Source organism: Macaca nemestrina, chromosome 2 (genome assembly GCF_043159975.1).
Source record: "Macaca nemestrina isolate mMacNem1 chromosome 2, mMacNem.hap1, whole genome shotgun sequence".
NCBI lineage: Eukaryota > Metazoa > Chordata > Mammalia > Primates > Cercopithecidae > Macaca > Macaca nemestrina.
Window position 1 is genome coordinate 143,846,410 of NC_092126.1, and position 19,625 is coordinate 143,866,034.

The 19,625-nt window shown below is 45.9% G+C and overlaps 1 pseudogene; it reads right to left on the reverse strand.

The window, feature by feature from the left end:
• Positions 1-2,630: 2,630 nt before the first annotated feature.
• LOC105477820 (nucleolar transcription factor 1-like) lies at positions 2,631-6,364 on the reverse strand (annotated as a pseudogene).
• Between the last annotated feature and the right edge of the window lie 13,261 nt (positions 6,365-19,625).

Consider the following 19,625-nt stretch of genomic DNA (forward strand, 5'->3'; position numbering starts at 1 on the left):
CATGTGACTGTGGTCCCAACTACTGGAGAAGCTGAGGTGGGAGGACTGCTTGAGCCCAGGAAGTCAAAGTTGCAGTGAGCTGCGATTGTGCCACTGCACTCCCACCTGGGTGACACAGTGAGACCCTGTCTCAGAAATAAAATAAAATAAGACTGAGAGAGGTGGCTCACACCTATAATCCCAGCACTTTGGGAGGCCAAGGCAGGCAGAACACAAGGTCAGGAGTTCAAGACCAGCCTGACCAACATGGTGAAATCCCCATCTCTACTAAAAATATAAAAATCAACCAGGCGTGGTGGCATGCGCCTGTAATCCCAGCTACTCAGGAGGCTGGGGCAGGAGAATCGCTTGAACCCAGGAGGCGGAGGTTGCAGAAAGCTGAGATCGTGCCACTGCACTCCAGCCTGGGCAACAGAGTGAGACTATGTTTCAAAAATAAACGAATAAATAAATAAAATTAAAAAAGGAAAAAACAGTATGTGTACATGCATATGTGAGTAGAGATGTATGTGCAGGTATGTGTAGATGAAAATCTATACAGCAGTTTATAATAGCGCTCATCACTGGGCTTCAGGACTCTGTTTAATTGACTTCCCACCCAACAATGAGGCCCTTAGGAGCACAGCTGTTGTCTTATTCACTTGGTGTTTGTGTATATATATGTAGAGTATGTATATGTATGTATGTGTGTATATATCTGTGTGTGTATATATATACTTGGTAGGAAATGTCTCATTGATGACTCAGAGCTTACAAAATATATACATACACCTATACAAAAGACACTTCTGCCCCCTCCCCCATGAGTGGCTCCCCAGGGAGTAGGGGAGAGGGACATCAGGACAGTGCCTATTTTCTCAAAGACACCTCCTTCCTCTCCCCACATGTTCCCTGCTTCTAGTTCTAATTTGGGGGTCTCAGTGGCAGGCTCCTTGGAGAAGAAAGGAGTCCTCCCCAAGCTTCCACCCCATCTTGCATTGGGCTGCAGGTGTGGAGGGGCTCACTGAATTCTTCGGGACACACTCACCCCCAACCGCATTTCCCCATCCATCATCCATGCTGGAACCGCAAGTGCAGAAGTGGGTGGGGTGGGCCCAGCTGGTCTGGGACTGGCTCAGTGTGATGGTTGCATTCCCTGGAGGACCCCCCAGGGCTAATGTCACAGAGTGCTGGCCTGGACTCCTCCAGCCCCCATCCCCATTTTGTTTAAAAAGGAAAGAAAGGAAGAAAGAAAGTGGGGGAGGCCAGTGGGGAGGGGATAGACATGGGGGAGAAACAAAGGTGGCCAGCTGGAGAGGGGAGCTCCTGGGCTCTCCCTGGCTGCCCCAGCATGGGGCTGAGCCTCAGCTGGATTCAGGGTCTGAGGAGTTCCCTGAAGAGTAAGAGCTGGAGCTGCTGCCCATGGACTCATCTTCATCCTCATCATACTCCTCATTCTCATCCCCTTCCTTGCTGCTTGACTCAGAGGAGTTCCTGCCATCCTCAGAGGAGTCCCCATTCTCATAGCCAGGCGTGGTGGCATGTGCCTGTAGTCCCGGCTACTCGGGAGGCTGAGGTGGGAGGATCACTTGAGCCTGGGAGTTGAGGCTGCAGTGAGCCATGATCGCACCACTGCACTCCAGCCTGGGCGACAGACAGAAACCCTGTCTCAAAACAAAAAAAAAAAACACATATACACAAAACACCTTCTCATGAGTGTACCACAGTTGCTGGTTGCGGGGAGGGGTGAGCTTCTTGGGGATGTCTGACTTCCTGACATTCTTGATCAAGTTGGAATGATCCTTCCTGAAATGGGCCACGTTTCACATGTTTTCCCCACCCTTGTCCTCATGGCCCTCATCCTCTTTATCATCCTCCTAGGACTCTGACTTGGACTGCAGGATCATTTGTCTGGACTCAGAGGAGTTCGAGTCCGCAGCTTGGTCATGCTCTTACATTTATTGGAGATGTACTTTTTCTAGGCTGTGTGGTCCTGGGGACAGAGACCCTTAACCCAGGTGTCCAGGTGCACCTTGTACACTTTTGCTGCTCATTAACCAGCTTTTTGTAGTGCTCCTTCTGGCTCCGGGAGAGGGCTGCCAATTTCCATCCACCGTGCGCTCCATCTGTGGCAGGTGTTTCAGCTTCCTGGAAGAATTTCTGGTTCCGGTTCACGAGGCTTCTTGCTTCCTCCCTGGAATTTCATCATCTTGGAAGAGTCTGTAGCAGCTAGAAGTGCCCGCATCTCACTCAGCTCTCTCATCGCTTTTGGTCTTTGGCTGCCTTCTCAATTCACATCAGGTTCTCCTCCTTGTGATTCCAGGTCACCTCCATGGCTTTCGAGGCCTTCACCCGGTCGTTCTTAAAGCAGGCCAGGTAGTTGCTGATGATGCTCTGTTGCCAGATCTCCTGTGCTGTCTTGGGTGACTCAGGCGGCTTGCTGAGTTCCTGGCACTCCCTGCCCGGCTTGCTCTCTGGCCTTGTACTTGCCCTTCTCAGACAAGTCACTCACCTTCGGGCCAGCATGCAGGCCAGCTTGCCCTCCAAGAACCCAGGCTGCTCATCCTGCAGCTGCTGCCGCTTTTCCTGGGGGCAGATGAACATGGCCCACTGGGGGACAGAGACCCTTAACCCAGGGGTCCAGGTGCACCTTATATGCTTTTGCTGCTCATTGGCCAGCTTTTGTAGTGCTTCTTCTGACTCCGGGAGATGACTGCCAATTTCCATCCACCGAGAAGCCACGTGGGCTTCTCAGAGGCTTCCTTACCCTCTTCCTGGGCTGGCTTCTTGGAGCCCGGGCGGGTGGCTTGCTTCTTGTTGATGTTCAGCACGCTCTCCTCCCACCGGACCTGCTGCTGCTCCTCCTGGGGCAGTTTCCTGAGAAAACGCAGCAGCTCCACCTCATAATCTTTTGTTTTCTGGTCACACTTAGGCTTCCTTCTCCTTCTGGGAGAGCAGCTTCCACTGCTGGCCCCACGGCATATCACGCACTCCGTGTTGAGCAGGTCCTTCAAGTTGGCCATGAGCTCCACAGTACAGTGAGTAGCTGTTCTGCGGTGGTTTAGTGGGTCCCCCATCAAATTTGTCCTTGAGCTGGTGTTCAGCCTTGGTGAGGGTGGACTTGATGGGGCCCTCCTCAGAGATGTTTGGCTCAGGGTGCTCCTGGATATAGGTCTGCATGATCTCCTTGTACTATTTCCACTGCTCCTGGAGCCTCATGAATCCATTTCAGTCTTTTTTTTTTTTTTGTCTGAGAGCTGAGAGCACTACTTCCCCAGAAAGTCCTTCACCTCCTTGTAGGGGCATCTGGCCACACTTTAAGATACACCTTCTTGGCCAGGCACAGTGGCTCATGCCTGTAAGCTCAGCACTTTAAGGGGCCAAGGTAGGTGGATCGCTTGAGCCCAGGATTCAAGACCAGCCTGAGCAACATAGTGAAATCCTGTCTCTACACAAAATGTTTAAAAATAGGCTGGGCAGGCCGGGCGCGGTGGCTCAAGCCTGTAATCCCAGCACTTTGGGAGGCCGAGACGGGTGGATCACGAGGTCAGGAGATCGAGACCATCCTGGCTAACACAGTGAAACCCCGTCTCTACTAAAAATACAAAAACTTAGCCGGGCGAGGTGGCAGGCGCCTGTAGTCCCAGCTACTCGGGAGGCTGAGGCAGGAGAATGGCGTGAACCCGGGAGGCGGAGCTTGCAGTGAGCTGAGATCCGGCCACTGCACTCCAGCCTGGGTGACAGAGCGAGACTCCGTCTCAAAAAAAAAAAAAAAAAAAATAGGCTGGGCATGGTGGTGTGTGCCTGTAGTCCCAGCTACTAGGGAGGCTGAGGTGGGAGGACCGCTTGAGCCTGAGAGGTTGAGGCTGCATTGAGCCGTGATAGCCTCTCGAGTAGCTGGGACTACAGGCACCTACCACCATGCCTGGCTGATTTTTTTTTTTAATTTTTTTTTTTTTTTTTAGTAGAGATGGAGGTTTCACCATATTGGCCAGGCTGGGTGACAGAATGAGACCTTGTCTCAGAACAAAACCCAAAAACACACATACACTAAACTCTTTCTTCTGATGGGTGTACCACAGCTGCTGGGTCGGACAGTTGAGCTTCTTGGGGATGTCTGGCTTCTTGGCATTCTCGATTAAGTTGGGATGATCCTTCCTGAAATGGGCCAGGTTTCACTCAAACTCTGTTTCTGTCTTGGAAAGTCCTCCATGTATTTCATTTTCATCTTCTCAGGCAACTCCTTTTATTTCTTGGACAGAATCTTGGTGAAGTCCAGGTTACGTATCTCAGGGTGGAGTTTCGCACACTGGGCCTGCTTCTCCATAAAGAAGTGGAAATAAGAGATCAGAGACTTCTTTGGGAAGTCTGGGTGTTGTCTGAGTTTTTTGAGTTTAACCTTTTTAAGGATTTTTAACATGTTTCTGGCCTTGAGGATCAATTCTGTCAAAGTGCACAACTTCCTCACCTTGTTATAAATTTTCACTCATTTAGGCCAGGCACAGAGGCTCATGCTTGTAATCCCAGTACTTTGGAAGGCCAAGGTGGGAGGATGCTTAAGGCTGCGAGTTTGAGACCAGCCTGGCCAACACCCATTTCTCACTCCATCTCTACAAAAAAAATTTGTTTTAATTAGCCCTGTGTGATGACTCACACCTGTGGGTCCAGCTACTCCAGAAACTGAGGCAGGAAGATTGCATGAGCCCAGGAGTTTGAGGCTGCAATCAGCTATGATCTTATCAGTGCACTCCAGCCTGGGTGACAGAATGAGATCCTGTCTAGAAAACAAAACAAAGCCAAAAAGAAGAAGAAGGAGAAGAAGAAGAAAAAAGAAATCTCTACCTATTGAACTTGTCATGTCTCCAGAAATCTTTAAATGCTACTTTGTCCCCATATGTGATTAGGTGGTTTTGAACTTGTAACTGTTATTGGTTGGAAGGCTATTCTTCATGCATTCCAGCAAAGTCAGCATGTCTTCCTGGGACCGGTGGTCTTGGCCTTTGAAGGTGGCCATTTCCGGGTCAGTGGGGGATGGGCTCTCTGTTCATCCTCCAGTTGTCCAGCCACCTCCTTGGTTGTGCTGGCGGCAACCCAGGGTCAAAGTCACTTCGCCCTTTAGAAGACATACCAGTCCCTGCTCAGGCAGGCTGAGAGTTGAGGGGCTTTCTATCCCTTGCCACCTCCCAAAGGGGAGGGAGGGACGCAGGTCCGCACAGGTCCGTCTCAGAGAGACCCAGCCAAGACCCTATTAGACTGAATGGATCTGTGGGTATGACAGTGTGCCCCTCCTCTTTTTCCTAACTCTTACCCCAGCTCCTGCAGTCCAGCTCAACAGCATGCACCCTCCCCTTCCCACACGAAAACTGCTCCCACCTCCTGGTGTATAATACTCAGTGAATGTTTGTAGAGTGAATGAATAAATCATTCATCGTTTTTACGTGTTTATTGCTTTTTTTTGAGACAAAATCTCCCTCTGTCACCCAGGCTGAAGTGCAGTGGCACCATCTTGGCTTGCTGCAACCTCCGCCTCCTGGGTTCAAGCAATTCTCCTGACTTAGCCTCTTGAGTAGCTGGGACTACAGGCACTTACCACCATGCCTGGCTGATTATTTTTTTTTAATTATTGTTATTTTTTTTTTAGTAGAGATGGGGGTTTCACCATGTTGGCCAGGCTGGTCTCGAACTCCTGACCTCAAGTGACCCGCCCACCTCGGCCTCCCATAGTGCTGGGATTACAGGCATGAGCCACCAGGCCTGACCTATTGTCTATTTTTATATCTTTTGTGAAATGTTACTTCTGCCCTTTTAAAATTGGATTAGTTGTCTTTATTATTGAATTACTTGTATATCCTAGATATATGTCCTTAGTCACGAGTATGTTTTGCAAATATTTTCTCCCAGTCTGTAGCTTGCCTGTGAATTTTCTTTTCTTTTGTTTGTTTCTTTTTTTTTTTTTTGAGACAGAGTCTCTCTCTGTTGCCCAGGTTGGAGTACAATGGCCCAGTCTTGGCTCACGGCAACCTCCACCTCCTGAGGTCAAGCGATTCTTGTGCCTCAGCCTCACCAGCAGCTGGAACCACAGGCATGTGCCACCACGCCTGGCTAACTTTTGTATTTTTTGTAGAGACAGGATTTCACCGTGTTGGCTAGGCTGGTCTTGAACTCCTGGCCTCAAGTGATCCACTTGCCTCGGCCTCCCAGAGTGCTGGGATTATAGGCGAAGGCCACCGTGCCCGGCCACCTGTGCATTTTCTTAATTGTCTTTTGATGAGCAGAAGTTTTTAATTTAAACAAATTTCAATGTATCAAATGTTTCTTTTGTGATTTTGCCTTCTGAACCTTAGAAACTCTTGCTTACCCTTGAGTCCTGAAGATATTCTTCCATATTTGCCTCCAAAAACTTTATGATTTTACCTTTTATTTACTAAAGGCATTGTTAGAGGTACACTGACAAATATTTATATATATATATATATATATATATATATATATATATATATATTTTTTTTTTTTTTGAGATGGAGTCTCGCTCTGTCGCCCAGGCTGGAGTGCAGTGGCCGGATCTCAGCTCACTGCAAGCTCCGCCTCCCGGGTTCACGCCATTCTCCTGCCTCAGCCTCCCGAGTAGCTGGGAGTACAGGCGCCCGCCACCTCGCCCGGCTAGTTTTTTGTATTTTTTAGTAGAGACGGGGTTTCACCGTGTTAGCCAGGATGGTCTCGATCTCCTGACCTCGTGATCCGCCCGTCTCGGCCTCCCAAAGTGCTGGGATTACAGGCTTGAGCCACCACGCCCGGCCAAATATTTTTATATTTATTTATCATTCACTTTTTAGGTTTTTTTGAGACAGAGTCTCGCTCTATTACTCAAGCTGGAGTGCTGTGGTGTGATCACAGCTCACTGTCTGTACAAAAAAAATTTTTTAAAGACATGTAAAATAAAAGAAATTGTTTATCTATCAATGAATCTGCTCTGTTCATCAGTGTGGATTATTGAGGGAAACTTTTATGAATGACTCAGTTTTGCTCACCTCCTATTATACCCAATCAAAGCTGATAAGGAAACTGGAAAGGTAAGATCATTTGAATTAAAAATTTTTTTTAAAATTTCATTTCATTTTTATATATGTTTTAAGGCTAGTCAAGTGGAGCAATGGGAATGGAGAAGGAACAAAGATAGCTGTAACTGGTTGTGATTGATTAGTTGTAAACACCATTGCACTCAGATCAGCCTTGAATTTATTTGGACCAGTGGTCTCCAAGCTATCAGTAAAAAATGTTGAGTGCATGCTCCTCATATATGCATATTCGTTTATTTAGAAATTATATATGGACTACTTCACTCATTGTGAACTTTAAAAATATATGGAATTTATTTTCTTTGCTTTTTTTTGTTTGTTTGTTTTTTGAGATAGGGTTTCTATTGCCCAGGCTGGAGTGCAGTGGCATAATCACAGCTTCCTGCAGCCTTGAACTCCTGGGTTCAGGTGATTTCCCCCATCTCAGCCTCCTGAGTAGCTGGGGCTATAGGCACAGGCTGCCATGCCTGGCTAATTTTTGTATTTTTTGCAGAGATAGGACTTCGCCACATTGCCCAGGCTGGTCTCAAACTCCTGGGCTCAAGTGATCCTCCCACCTCAGCCTCCCAAAGCGCTGGGATTACCAGGCTTGAGACACCACGCCTGACCTGGAATTTGTTTTTTAAATGCAATTTTAAAAGAATAAAATGAAGATAAAAATATTTAAAACTTATTTTAATTTATTGTTAAGGCTACACCAGTTATTTCTTCTTCTCTGTAGCTCGTGTGGAATTCATCCTTTGAGTAAGAGAAGAATCAGCTTTGTGATTTTCTTGTCATCTTGTGCTTACATTCCCGGTTTATCTTCAATCAGCAGCTTTGCTGTGGGAATCTTCAGAGGTTCATTTTTCTTTACATGAAAGTTGGTTTTATTAAAATTGAAGGATAGAATCTGTAAATCCACATACATGGGAACACAGTAAAGTATGACCAAAGCAGATATCCTAGCTGGGTTACCCCCACCCAAAGTGCAGGCCAGTGTAAGGTCTTCTTTGCAGATAGTTCATTTGGGAATACGGTCACAAGGAATAAAAATGCAGGTCAGGGGAGTGAAACACAGGATGGAAAACCCATACGAGAACCTGTTCCCAAGTTGCCCCTCCATGACTCCAGCTAAGGGTGATTAGTGCTCTATCTCACTGGGATATTTTGGGGAGCCTCACAGAGTTCATTTCAGAAATATGTGTCTGTAGGACAAAAAAGAAGCATTTATCCATCAGCTCCTGTGTCCCATTGGTCAAGAATGGCTTCATGGGCATAAACACTCCTGCTCTTCTTGTTTACTCAAAGAGGATTCCCAAGTCCCAGAGCAGAAGAGTGAGATGTACAGTGAGGCCCATATTAGTGCCAGCATGATACTGGTCCCACAGCAGTGAATGGAGCTGACTCCCTACACTTAGTGGGCCAAGAAAATTTTGAAGAGGTGCTCAAGAAGTGTCCGACACAGCAGATGAACAACAGCAGCCACAACAACAACAAAAGGGGTACATTTTCCAATCCTTAAGCATTGTGGAACTCTCTCTGAGTACCTCCTATACCACACATGCTACATGGTCATTTGGGTACTGAGCAAGGGGAAAGCTTTATTTATTATTTTCCATTTTTTTCTTTTTTAAACTTCCTTTTACTAAATATAAATAAAAGTTATAATGACTTATTGCCTTATTCCAGTGGAAATCATTCCATATCCATTGGGGGTTTAGACTACCAAGAAAAATATAATAGAGGAAGTAAGTTGCTTCTGTTGAAAAAAAAATTTAAGAAGTGCAATCCAAAGCCAAAAACATGAAGATTTTCTAGTGCTTGTTAATAATGTTTTAAAGCCCAATATTCGGAATGGTTTATGTCTTTGCATTACCTTGTTAGTATGGATGATGGGGTATTGGCAGAATAGAATCTAAACATTTATCATATACAGGAAATAATAGCTGCTATTCAAAAGTGTTTGTAAAAGGCAAAACAATCTAGATCTTGTAAGTTTGGGCATCAAGCCAGACCATCAGAGGGCAATTTTCTTGGATTGCTTTGGTCCCTGAAGGAGGCCTTTTATTAGATTATGATTTGGCATGATCCTCATGGCTTGCATTGAAGGAACCCGTAAGAAAGAGCTGAAGCTAACTCGCTGTTCCATTTTCTTTAGGGATGTTTTTGGAGCTATATACATGACATTAGCCAATACTCCTTGACTTTCTCCTGAGGACTGGTACACTGATATATAATTAGTTAAAATATACTTTAATCTTATATTCAATGGGCAAAGTTACTTTTTTTTTTTTTTGAGATGGAGTCTCGTTCTGTCACCCAGGCTGGAGTGCAGTGGCATGATCATGGCTCACTACAAACTCCACCTCCCGGGTTCCAGTGATTCTCCTGCCTCAGCCTCCTGAGTAGCTGGGATTACAGGCACCCACCACCATGCCTGGCTAATTTTTGTATTTTTAGTAGAGACAGGGTTTCACCATGTTGGTCATGCTGGCCTTGAACTCATAACCTCATGATTCACCCGCCTCGGCCTCCCAAAGAACTGGGATTACAGACATGAGCCACCGCACCTGGCCAGTTATTCTTGAAAATAACTGTGTTTTCGATTTTCCTTTGTCCACCAGGAAGTTTAGTGTTTAGCTTGCCACCTACTTTTAATAAATGTGGAAGACTGAAGAGCATGCATTTTAGTGTACTAATACTTTATTGGCTTTATCTTATTATTGGATCCTTATTTTCCTACTCCATTATATTTTTAAGTAAGAAAAAAATCTGACAAAATTGTATGCATTCTTTAAAAGCAGCCTCAATTCTGTTTTGTAGTTAAACTAGGCATAATTTAAAAAATAAAAATACCATTTAGATGTCCTGAAATCCATATGAATAACACAAATCTAAGTGGTTGTGACATATTTTAAAAACTTAAAGTCACTGGAAAATCTAGAGCCTACTAACATTTACATACAGTGATATTTTCTCTTTACTCTCAAACTTTTTTTTACATGTTGGAGCCAATTAAATAGCATTCCTTGATTCCCTTCCTAGTTCAAAACAATTGATCAATAAGATATGGGAGACAAACAAATGGAGATGAAAATGTCATCTCTGTCACTGATAAAAGGGACTGGAAACATGACTTCAGAATTGTGATCCAAAAGGCTTGGTAACACTCCACTGCCATTAATAGATTTTCCCACCAGGGTCTGGTATAGATGGATTTCAGGTCTTCCTAACAGAGAAGAGCCTACCTGGGCAGCTGATCACCCAGCAAAGAGCAGGCCCTAGTTCACCCTCTCTTTGGGTTTCCAGATTTCGAAGAATATATCCCAGTAGGAGCTGAGCTGCGCTGCTCACTTCTTCTCCCAAAGACACCAATTAGAGAAGTTACTCCTTTCCTAGGGTTGGGAGGAAAAGGATCTGAGGCAGGAATGACAGCCGAGTGGGGTGTTTAACGGTTGCTGTTAGTATGGTGGGCAGGACAGGTCTTGGTTGGACTGTTGTATGCATTGTAAACTCTTCAGCATCTCTGAATGGTGGGCCTGTCACTGAACCAAAATTGCCTCCACGTATTTCCAAATGTACCTCAGTGCCCTCACAGGGTTGAGAAACTTGCTTTAGAGGAAGTTTCCTCATAGGAACAGGAAGTCTATGTCATATATGGGAAATGAGGGGGAAGGGGGTGACAGAGACGAAAGTTTCTTGCTAACAGTAATGTCTTTATTATTAACTTTCTGTGGGCTTTACATTTTTAAACGAATTCCTTAGAATGGGAGTGATGTAGCCGGGCACGGTGGCTTACGTCTATAATCCCTGTACTTTGGGAGGCCGAGGTGGATGGATCACTTGAGGCCAGGTGGTCGAGATTGGTCTGGCCAACATAGGGAAACCTCATTTCTCCAAAAAATAAAAAAATAATAATAATTAGCTGGACATAGTGGCACATGCCTGTAGTCCCAGCTACTCAGAAGGCGGAGGCATGAGAAGTACTCTAACCCAGGAGGGGGAGGTTGCTGTGAGCCGAGATTGTGCCACTGCACTCTAGCTTGGGTAACAAAGTCGAGTCTGTCTCAAAAAAAAAAAAAAAAAAAAGAGTCATGCAAGGTGGCCTCATTCTGGTCCTGCCTTGCATGCCCAACAAGAAAGGTCAGGGTGGCATGTAAGGAAGACAGTCAGCCACCAGATTCGCTTCAGTGGCTTCTAACGGTTAGGATAGGTATTCCTTTACATGTGATCTCAGGGACTATCACATGGGAGCTGCAGTCATTTGAACCCTGACAAAGTTCGCAACAGCTAAAGCAGAGGAAAAGGGCACGCATAGAAAATGTCAAGGGGGGCCGGGCGCGGTGGCTCAAGCCTGTAATCCCAGCACTTTGGGAGGCCGAGACGGGCGGATCACGAGGTCAGGAGATCGAGACCATCCTGGCTGACACAGTGAAACCCCGTCTCTACTAAAAAATACAAAAAAACTAGCCGGGCGAGGTGGCGGGCGCCTGTAGTCCCAGCTACTCGGGAGGCTGAGGCAGGAGAATGACGTGAACCCGGGAGGCGGAGCTTGCAGTGAGCCAAGATCACGCCACTGCACTCCAGCCTCGGCGGCAGAGCGAGACTCTGTCTCAAAAAAAAAAAAAAAAGAAAATGTCAACGGGACGCTTGAAGGGCAGGGGGTGAGGGTGCCTCTAGACAAACAAAAAATAAAGATAATATCTGCCCCATGTGTTCACAATTTTAGCCATACAGAAGGACTAAAAGGTTAACATTTCCAATTGCCATTTTCACTCTGAATCCGTCACTCCTAGAGATCAAACAATAACTAGGTGGCAATGGGACCGCACGACTGGGGAAATGTACCATGCTACCTCTAATTATATCTTTGAGATAACTTTGAGGTATCGCCAATCTTAAAAGCAATCTCTGGCCATGTTTGCTGTGGATGACTTAAGGAAAACAGAGTAATAGAGTGAAATATAACAACCAAAGTTATGTTTTATAATTGACTTAGGGCTTTGGAGAGGGCAACACATCTGTCATTACTTTGCAAACACAAAGTGACTTACAAATAGAGCTGAAATCCCTGCTAATAATCACCTGCTGTTTATTTCCCTTTGACCATCTGCATTAGATCCACCTGTTGAAGGGAGCTCTTGTTTAAAACCTGTGTCCCACTGGATACCTAACTAACTAGAATCTCTAGGGGTGAATCCCTGAAACTTTCCATTCTAATAGTTCCCTCAGGTGACCTGTGTGCACATTGAAGATTGAGAGCCACTGTAATACAGGTAACTTTCTTCAAAGGGTATACTGTGTGTGTATAGGACGTAGGCATACCCTGTGCCTGAAGGACTTTAGAATAGCCATTCTTAGAAGGGGTGGAGTCTACACCATTACCTAGAAAGCCAGAGTGGGATCAGGCTTTTATATCCAAGAACTTAAAGGACATGCTGGCAAGTGCTGTCAGTTCCATCAGGGGACAGATTCCTACTGAGCCCACACAGGGGCAGTCCCTTTAAGGAGGGATTGGCCTCATGGGAAGATGTCTGTAGAGATGTCTGTGAAGGCTGGGTTCAAAGATTATAGAGTGGGCTGGGTGCAGTGGCTCATGCCTATAATCCCAGCACTTTGGGAAACTGAGGCAGGAAGATCACTTGGGCCAGGAGTTCAAGACCAGCCTGGGTGACATAGCAAGATTTTTGTCTCTAACAAAATTAAACATTGGCTGGGCGCGGTGGTTAATCCCAGCACTTTGGGAGGCTGAGGCGGGCAGATCATGAGGTCAGGAGTTTGAGACCAGCCTGGCCAACATAGTGAAACCCTGTCTCTACTAAAAATACAAAAATTAGTTGGGTGTGGTGGCATGCGTCTGTAGTCCCAGCTACTCTGGAGGCTAAGGCAGGAGAATCGCTTGAACCCGGGAGGTGGAGGTTGCAGTGAGCTGAGACCATGCCATTGCACTCCAGCCTAGGTGACAGAGTGAGACTCCATCTCAAAAAAAAAAAAGAAAAAAAAATTAAAAATTAAAAAATGAACCCGGTGTGGTAGCGCCTGTTTGTAGTCCTAGCTACTCAGGAGGCTGAGACAGGGGCGGATGGCTTAAGCCCAGGAATTTGAGGCTGCAGGGAGGTATGATTATGCACCTGAACTCCAGCCTGGGTGACAGAGTGAGACCCTGTCTCTGAAAAAAGATGGTGGAGTATAGCGAAGAGCTCTTTGGGTCCAGCTTGCCATGAAAGGAAAGGAACAGACATGATCCCCCTTTTTTCCAAGGGCCTACCGTCTAGAGCAGGGAATTGGGCAAGCAAGCACCCACTCCCACAGCCAGCAGCCCCACTTCATGGGCAAGCCGTGGCAGGGCTAGTATTTACCCATACACAAAGGTGTGGCTATATGGGTAGTCAACACACTTAAATACTTTTGTAATGATTGGTCAATAACCATTGCCTCAATCCTTCCTTTCCTAAGTGGCCCCTCTATCCTGGCTACCCACTTGTTTCCCTCCTCCCTATATCCTATGATCCAGTGATGAAAGGTTAATGCCAGGCACAGTGGAGGTACCCGGACCCCACACCAGCACTATGGCTGGCTTGTCTTCTGATTGGTTGGCGCCTGTGCTATACTGATGGTTAAATAGTTTGGATCTCACCTGTAGGAAGTGGGTCACTAATTTCTGGCAATGACACTGAGTGGAAGTTTGGAACATTAGAGCCCTAGTAAACCCTGGACCGGGGGACCAGCACCCTTCCTGGGGGAAGCCTAGCAGACATCCTTCCTGGATTCTGAGGTCCCCTCAGGATTCCTGACATACCAAGGTAGGGAGAATGTCCTGAGAGACAAACAACAGACTCCCTTCCAATCCTAAAATGTGGGGCTGTGAGCTGGTTCTAATTCAATTTCAAAAACAAAGACATAAAATTTCTACTAACCCAGGGATCATGAGGCAATTCATACTGGTTAAATCAGCATAAGGAATTATTATTTTTATTAAATTACTATGTATGCCGCAGAAAGGTTGTGTTGCTGAAAACAGGTCATCAGGAGCTGTTGTTTTCCTGGCCATTTGAAGTTCAGACCACTAGGGTAGAAACTAAGGGTTTAAAAAAAAATTTTTTTTTCCATTTTGTTCTCTGATATCACAAGTGTCTACAACACTATCTGGCACGTAGTAGGTGCTCAATAAAATGTTAGTTAAACAAAACTACAATTTCAAAGGATTCCAAGTTTGTTGTTTAATTTTAGCAGAGGCTAGAAGACATTAACAGGATATATTGAATTTGGCCAGGTGTGGTGGCTCAGACCTGTAATCTCAACACTTTGGGAGACTGAGGTGGTGGATTGCTTGAGCTCAGGAGTTTGAGACCAGCCTGGGGAACATGGCAAAACCCCTTCTCTACAAAAAAAAAAAAAAAAAATTAGCTGGGTGTGGTGGCACACACCTATAGTCTCAGTCGCAAGAGGATCGCTTGAGCCCAGGAGGCAGAAATTGCACTGAGGCAAGATGGCACCACTGTACTCCAGCATGGGCAACAGAGCAAGACCTTTTCTCAAAAAAAAAAAAAAAATTCAAGTTTATTTTCTACTTAGAAGCATCCAGAATCCCTGCCTCTTGTAATGACGGAAACCTCTGTTGGAACTTAAAAATTAGTGGTTTCAATTAGCCGGGCGTGGTGACGCATGCCTATAATCCCAGCTACTCTGGAGGCTGAGGCAGGAGAATCGCTTGAACCCAGGAGGTGGAGGTTGCAGTGAGCCAAGATCGTACTATTGCACTCCAGCCGGGGCAACAAGAGTGAAACTCCGTCTCAAAAAAAAAAAAAAAAAAAAAAAAAATTGTGGTTTCAATTTGCAACCTCTGCTATTGGAACGAACTGCAATTTACTAATTTATTAGGCAGTAGTACTCTAGAGATTTAACATATTATTCCAGGTTGGCAACTGAGCTCTGTGAGACAGCTTCTCATTAAAGGCTCACTAAGATGATGGGCTCTGAGCACACCTCATCTACAGCCAGGGAATGATCTCAAGAGATACAGTCGGGGCAAAGGCCTTCAGACTTGATCTCCTGTTGTCAGATTTCTTCTCGGGATTTCACTTGTTTTTGCATTTTCTCTTTGCTTCTCTGAGCCTCTTTAGACAGTTCCTTAAACATCCATTCACAGCTGTCTATTTTTTCTCTTTTCTCTTTGAGCCCACAGTAACCAAACTCTCAAAGTAAAACATCCAGAGAGAGCTGGCAGGTGGTTTGAAACCAGTGGATTTTAGTTGCATTAGGACAACCACATTAAATTAAAACAAACAAAAAGCATCTCTTTCAATGGTGATTCACCTGCACCTTAACTAGTAAATGCTAATTGTAATGTTAATAGTTGTAATTACTTGAGCACCTACTATGTGCCAGCCTGGAACTTTACATACATAGATTAACTTTCATGTTGATAATAACAGGGAATCTACAGGGAGACTGAAGTTTATAGAGATCATCTTGCTCAGTGGAACGAAACACAATCATAAATTGTTACATAAAGGTGTCTACATTATATTCAGTGCAAAATGGCAAGTTTCACAACAGTACATTATAGATAACTTCATTTTAGAAAATCGCATTAATTCAAAGTATAGATAAACACATACAGATGTACTCACATAATATGTTTTTGTAAATGTATGAGAAAAATGTATAAAAGGCAATATCACCTCAGGAAGTTACCCACTTGCTCTAAGACTTGGGTTTTACATCTGTAGAGCAAGAGTATTAAAAGTATCCACCACAGGCCGGGAGTGGTGGCTCACACCTGTAATCCCAGCACTTTGGGAGGTCGAGGTGGGCAGATCACGATGTCAGGAGTTTGAGACCAGCCTGTCCAATACGGTGAAACTCCATCTTTGCTTTAAAAATGCAAAAATTTAGCTAGGTGTGGTGGTGTGCACCTATAGTCCCAGCTACTCAGGAGACTGAGGCAGGAGAATCGCTTGAACTCAGGATGTGGAGGTTGCAGTAAGCCAAGATCGTGCCACTGCACTCCAGCCTGGGTGACAGAGTGAAGCTCCATCTCGGGGAGAAAAAAAAAGCATCTACCACAAAGAAAGGATAAAAGCACAGTGCCTGATACAAAAATTAGTACTTGATCCATTTTTTTGCTATTATTGTCATTATTTTTATGAAGAGCAATTCATTAAACTGTCAACAGTGATTACCTCTAGGGAGTGATGCTAGAGGTAAGGGAGGGGATGACAATTGGTATTGTCTGCATTATACGCATCTGGGCTCTTCCATGCATTTACAACAATCAGACACCACTTCCATTACATGTTATAAAAGGCGTTTTATTTAAAAATACCTCTTGAGGCCAGGGGCAGTGATTCACACCTGTAATCCCAGCACTTTGGGAGGCTGAGGTGGGAAGATTGCTTGAGTCCAGGAGTTCAAGACCAGCCGGGGGAATATAGCAAGATCCTGTCTGTATTTACAAATAAAAATAAAAATACCTTTTGAGGCTGGGCATAGTGGCTCATGCATGTAATTCTAGTACTTTGGGAGGCTGAGGCAGGAGGATTGCTCGAGCCCAGTAGTTCACGACCAGCCTGGGCAACATAGTAAGACCCTGTCTCTACTAAAAATGTAAAAAGTAAAAATAAAAACCCTCTCATGAGAGGCCGAGGTGAGTGGTCAGGAGTTCGAGGCCAGCCTGACCAACATAGTGAAACCCCATGTCTACTAAAAATACAAAATTAGCCGAGGATGGTGGTGCATGACTGTAATCCCAGCTACATGGGAGGCTGAGGCAGGAGAATCGCTTGAACCCAGGAGGCTGAGGTTGCAGTGAGCCAAGATGGCGCCACTGCACTCCAGCCTGGGCAACAAAAGCGAGAGGGAAACTCCATCTCAACAAAACAAAACACCCTCTCCTATCAAAATTTATTTCCCCAAATGCCTTTATTTTCTCCCATAAGCAACCATTAAAATAAAATGAACGCGTTAAAAAAAAAAAAAATCTGTAAGATCTATTTCAGTGCCTGTATTCCATAGCTTATTTTTGGCCCCAGAGCAGCGTGAAGAACCCGATGTTATCAACAGCGTTTTATTTGGACGCTCTGAATCCGTTTTCCCCTAGCACATCGGTAGAGCAGACCGCCTGCCGCGGCCTTGTCAACGCCAAGGGTATTTTGGATGACTGTGTCTATCCTGAAAGCTTCCAGTCTGGCTTTGAACTTGACTTCGCAACGGATGAAAACCTCCGCGAACATCCCCAGACAACCCCGCTGCGCGTCAGAGCGCTGCTCCGGCGTCCTCCTGCCAGCAGAAGCCCCTGCAGTGCGCCCCGCGGCCACCAGCTGGAACCAAAAGGCGGCGCGCAGGCGCGAAGCCCACGGGGAGCCCGGGCTGGGGCGCGCGTCAGCTCCGCCCGACCTACCATCTTCCCTAGGCAGCGAGGGATGGGGGTGAGGGGAGTCACAGGCGTGCCCTCCGAAGCTGGGCTGGAGTTCACTTACAGCTCGCTTTTCTAGGCCTCTTTATTCTATTATCAAAGATTGCTCTAGGGGTTTCATAAAATCAAACTGAAGCGTTGTCAAAGGAGAGGAGTCCAAATGTTGAGAAGACTGGAAACCAGCCATTCCTCCATTCATTGGGAGACATTTACAGACCTCCTGCCAGGGGTCAGTCTCGGGACACTGGGAATGCCGCCTTGAGTAAGACAATCCCTACCTTCAGAGGGCCTCGTTCTAGTTAATAATGATACATTAAGGCAGGGTTGGAATGGAAGCATTTTGTTCTGCTTTTGGCTGAAACACAGAGACAGATGTCACATGTCAGCAAGATGTGTGAGATCCTCATGCAGGGCTTGCAAAAGGGTTGGTTTTGAGATGCTGAGCCCTTCGCCCCCACTGAGGGTATGAAAAGGGTTGAAAGAGGAACATTACAGGAAAAGACAATATTTGGAAGGAGTTGATGATGAGTTGATCCTTTCCCCACCTTCCCCCCAGCAGTGAAAAGGGTGGGGGATGGGGAGGGGGGGTGCCAGTCTGTCATCTTAAACCCAGAAAAAGGGGCTATAAAGGAATCACTCACAGGGGCTGGGGACTCAGTGGACTCCTGTCTGAGTAATCTAAAAGTTGCACGCCGAACACAGTGACTGCAATCCCAGCACTTAGAGAGACTGAGGCTGGAGAATCGCTTGAGGCCAGGAGTTGGAGACCAGCCTGCACAATACAGTGAGGCCTTGTCTCTACAAAAAAATTTTTAAAAGTAAAATTAGCCAGGCGTGGTGGTGCAGCCTGTAGTTCTAGCTACTCTAGAGGCTGAGGCAGGAGGGATTGCTCAAGTCCAAGAGCTCAATCACTGTAGCTGTACAGTGAGCTACAATCATGCCACTGAGTTAAACTGTCTCTAAAAAAAATAAAAAGGCAAAATAAAATGTGTGGTACCAGGGCTGGCTAACTGTTCCGACTAAGGAACAAAGAGACATTGCCATATCGGGGTCATCCTGTCCCCATGGTTTGTGGGGGCAAAAGTTCCCGTTCCCAGGGATCCATATGTGGATGGCCTGCCAAAGAGAACTGAGGTGGAGCTGCCTTAGATCTTGTCCATGGAGATCTTCTGGTGGGGTGAGGAGAAGTCTGCAGAAATAAGATAAACTAGATACTCTGGGTTCTAAAGGAAATTCTCAAGCCACCAGCTGGAATAGAGAGATACTTGCCTGAATTCAGTGAATAACAGGTGAGATCTTTCCAATGCCCCACGAAAGAAAGAGCCAGCCATAAACATCTGCCAAGCCCAGCAAGCACCAGCATCTATCATGGCAGCGTTGGTCAACTCAACACTTTTCTGGCCCCCCTAACTACTTCCTAGCCTACGCCCCACTTCCTACCTCCACTAGATCTGATGCTTCATGGGCAGGGTGACCATATGCCCCAGTTTGCCCAGGACACTTTTTTTTTTTTTGAGATGGAGTCTCGCTCTGTCACCCAAGCTGGAGTACAGTGGTGTGATCTTGGCTCACTGCAACCTCCGCTTCCTGGGTCCAAGGGGTTCTCCTGCCTCAGCCTCCCAAGTAGCTGGAAATACAGGCATGCGCCACCATAGCCAGCTAATTTTTTTTTGTATTTTTGTAGAGATAGAGTTTCACCATGTTGGCCAGAGTGGTCTTGAATTCCTGACCTCAAGTGATCCACCTGCCTTGGCCTCCCAAACTGCTGGGATTACAGGCGTGAGCCACCATACCCAGCCTGCCCAGGACACTTGATTTACATCTGCAGTCCTGAGGTAATTAATAGCACCCCCTTTCCATCTCAAGAGAGTCCCATTCTGGATGATAAATTACATGTTCATCCTCCACATGGAAGGCTAGGAGTAGCTGGTTAGGCAGGTGTAATGGGTTGAATCGTATCCCCACAAAATGATATGATGAAATCCTAATATCTAGTACCCCAGATTGTAACCTTATTTGAAATAAGGTCTTTATAGGGTCTTTATAGAGTCTTAGCAAATGACAAGGAAGTCATTAGGGTGCACCCTAACCTAATATGATGTCGGAAAGGAGAAATTCGGACACAGAGACATGCACACAGGGAGGATGTCAGGTGAAGATGAAGACGGAGA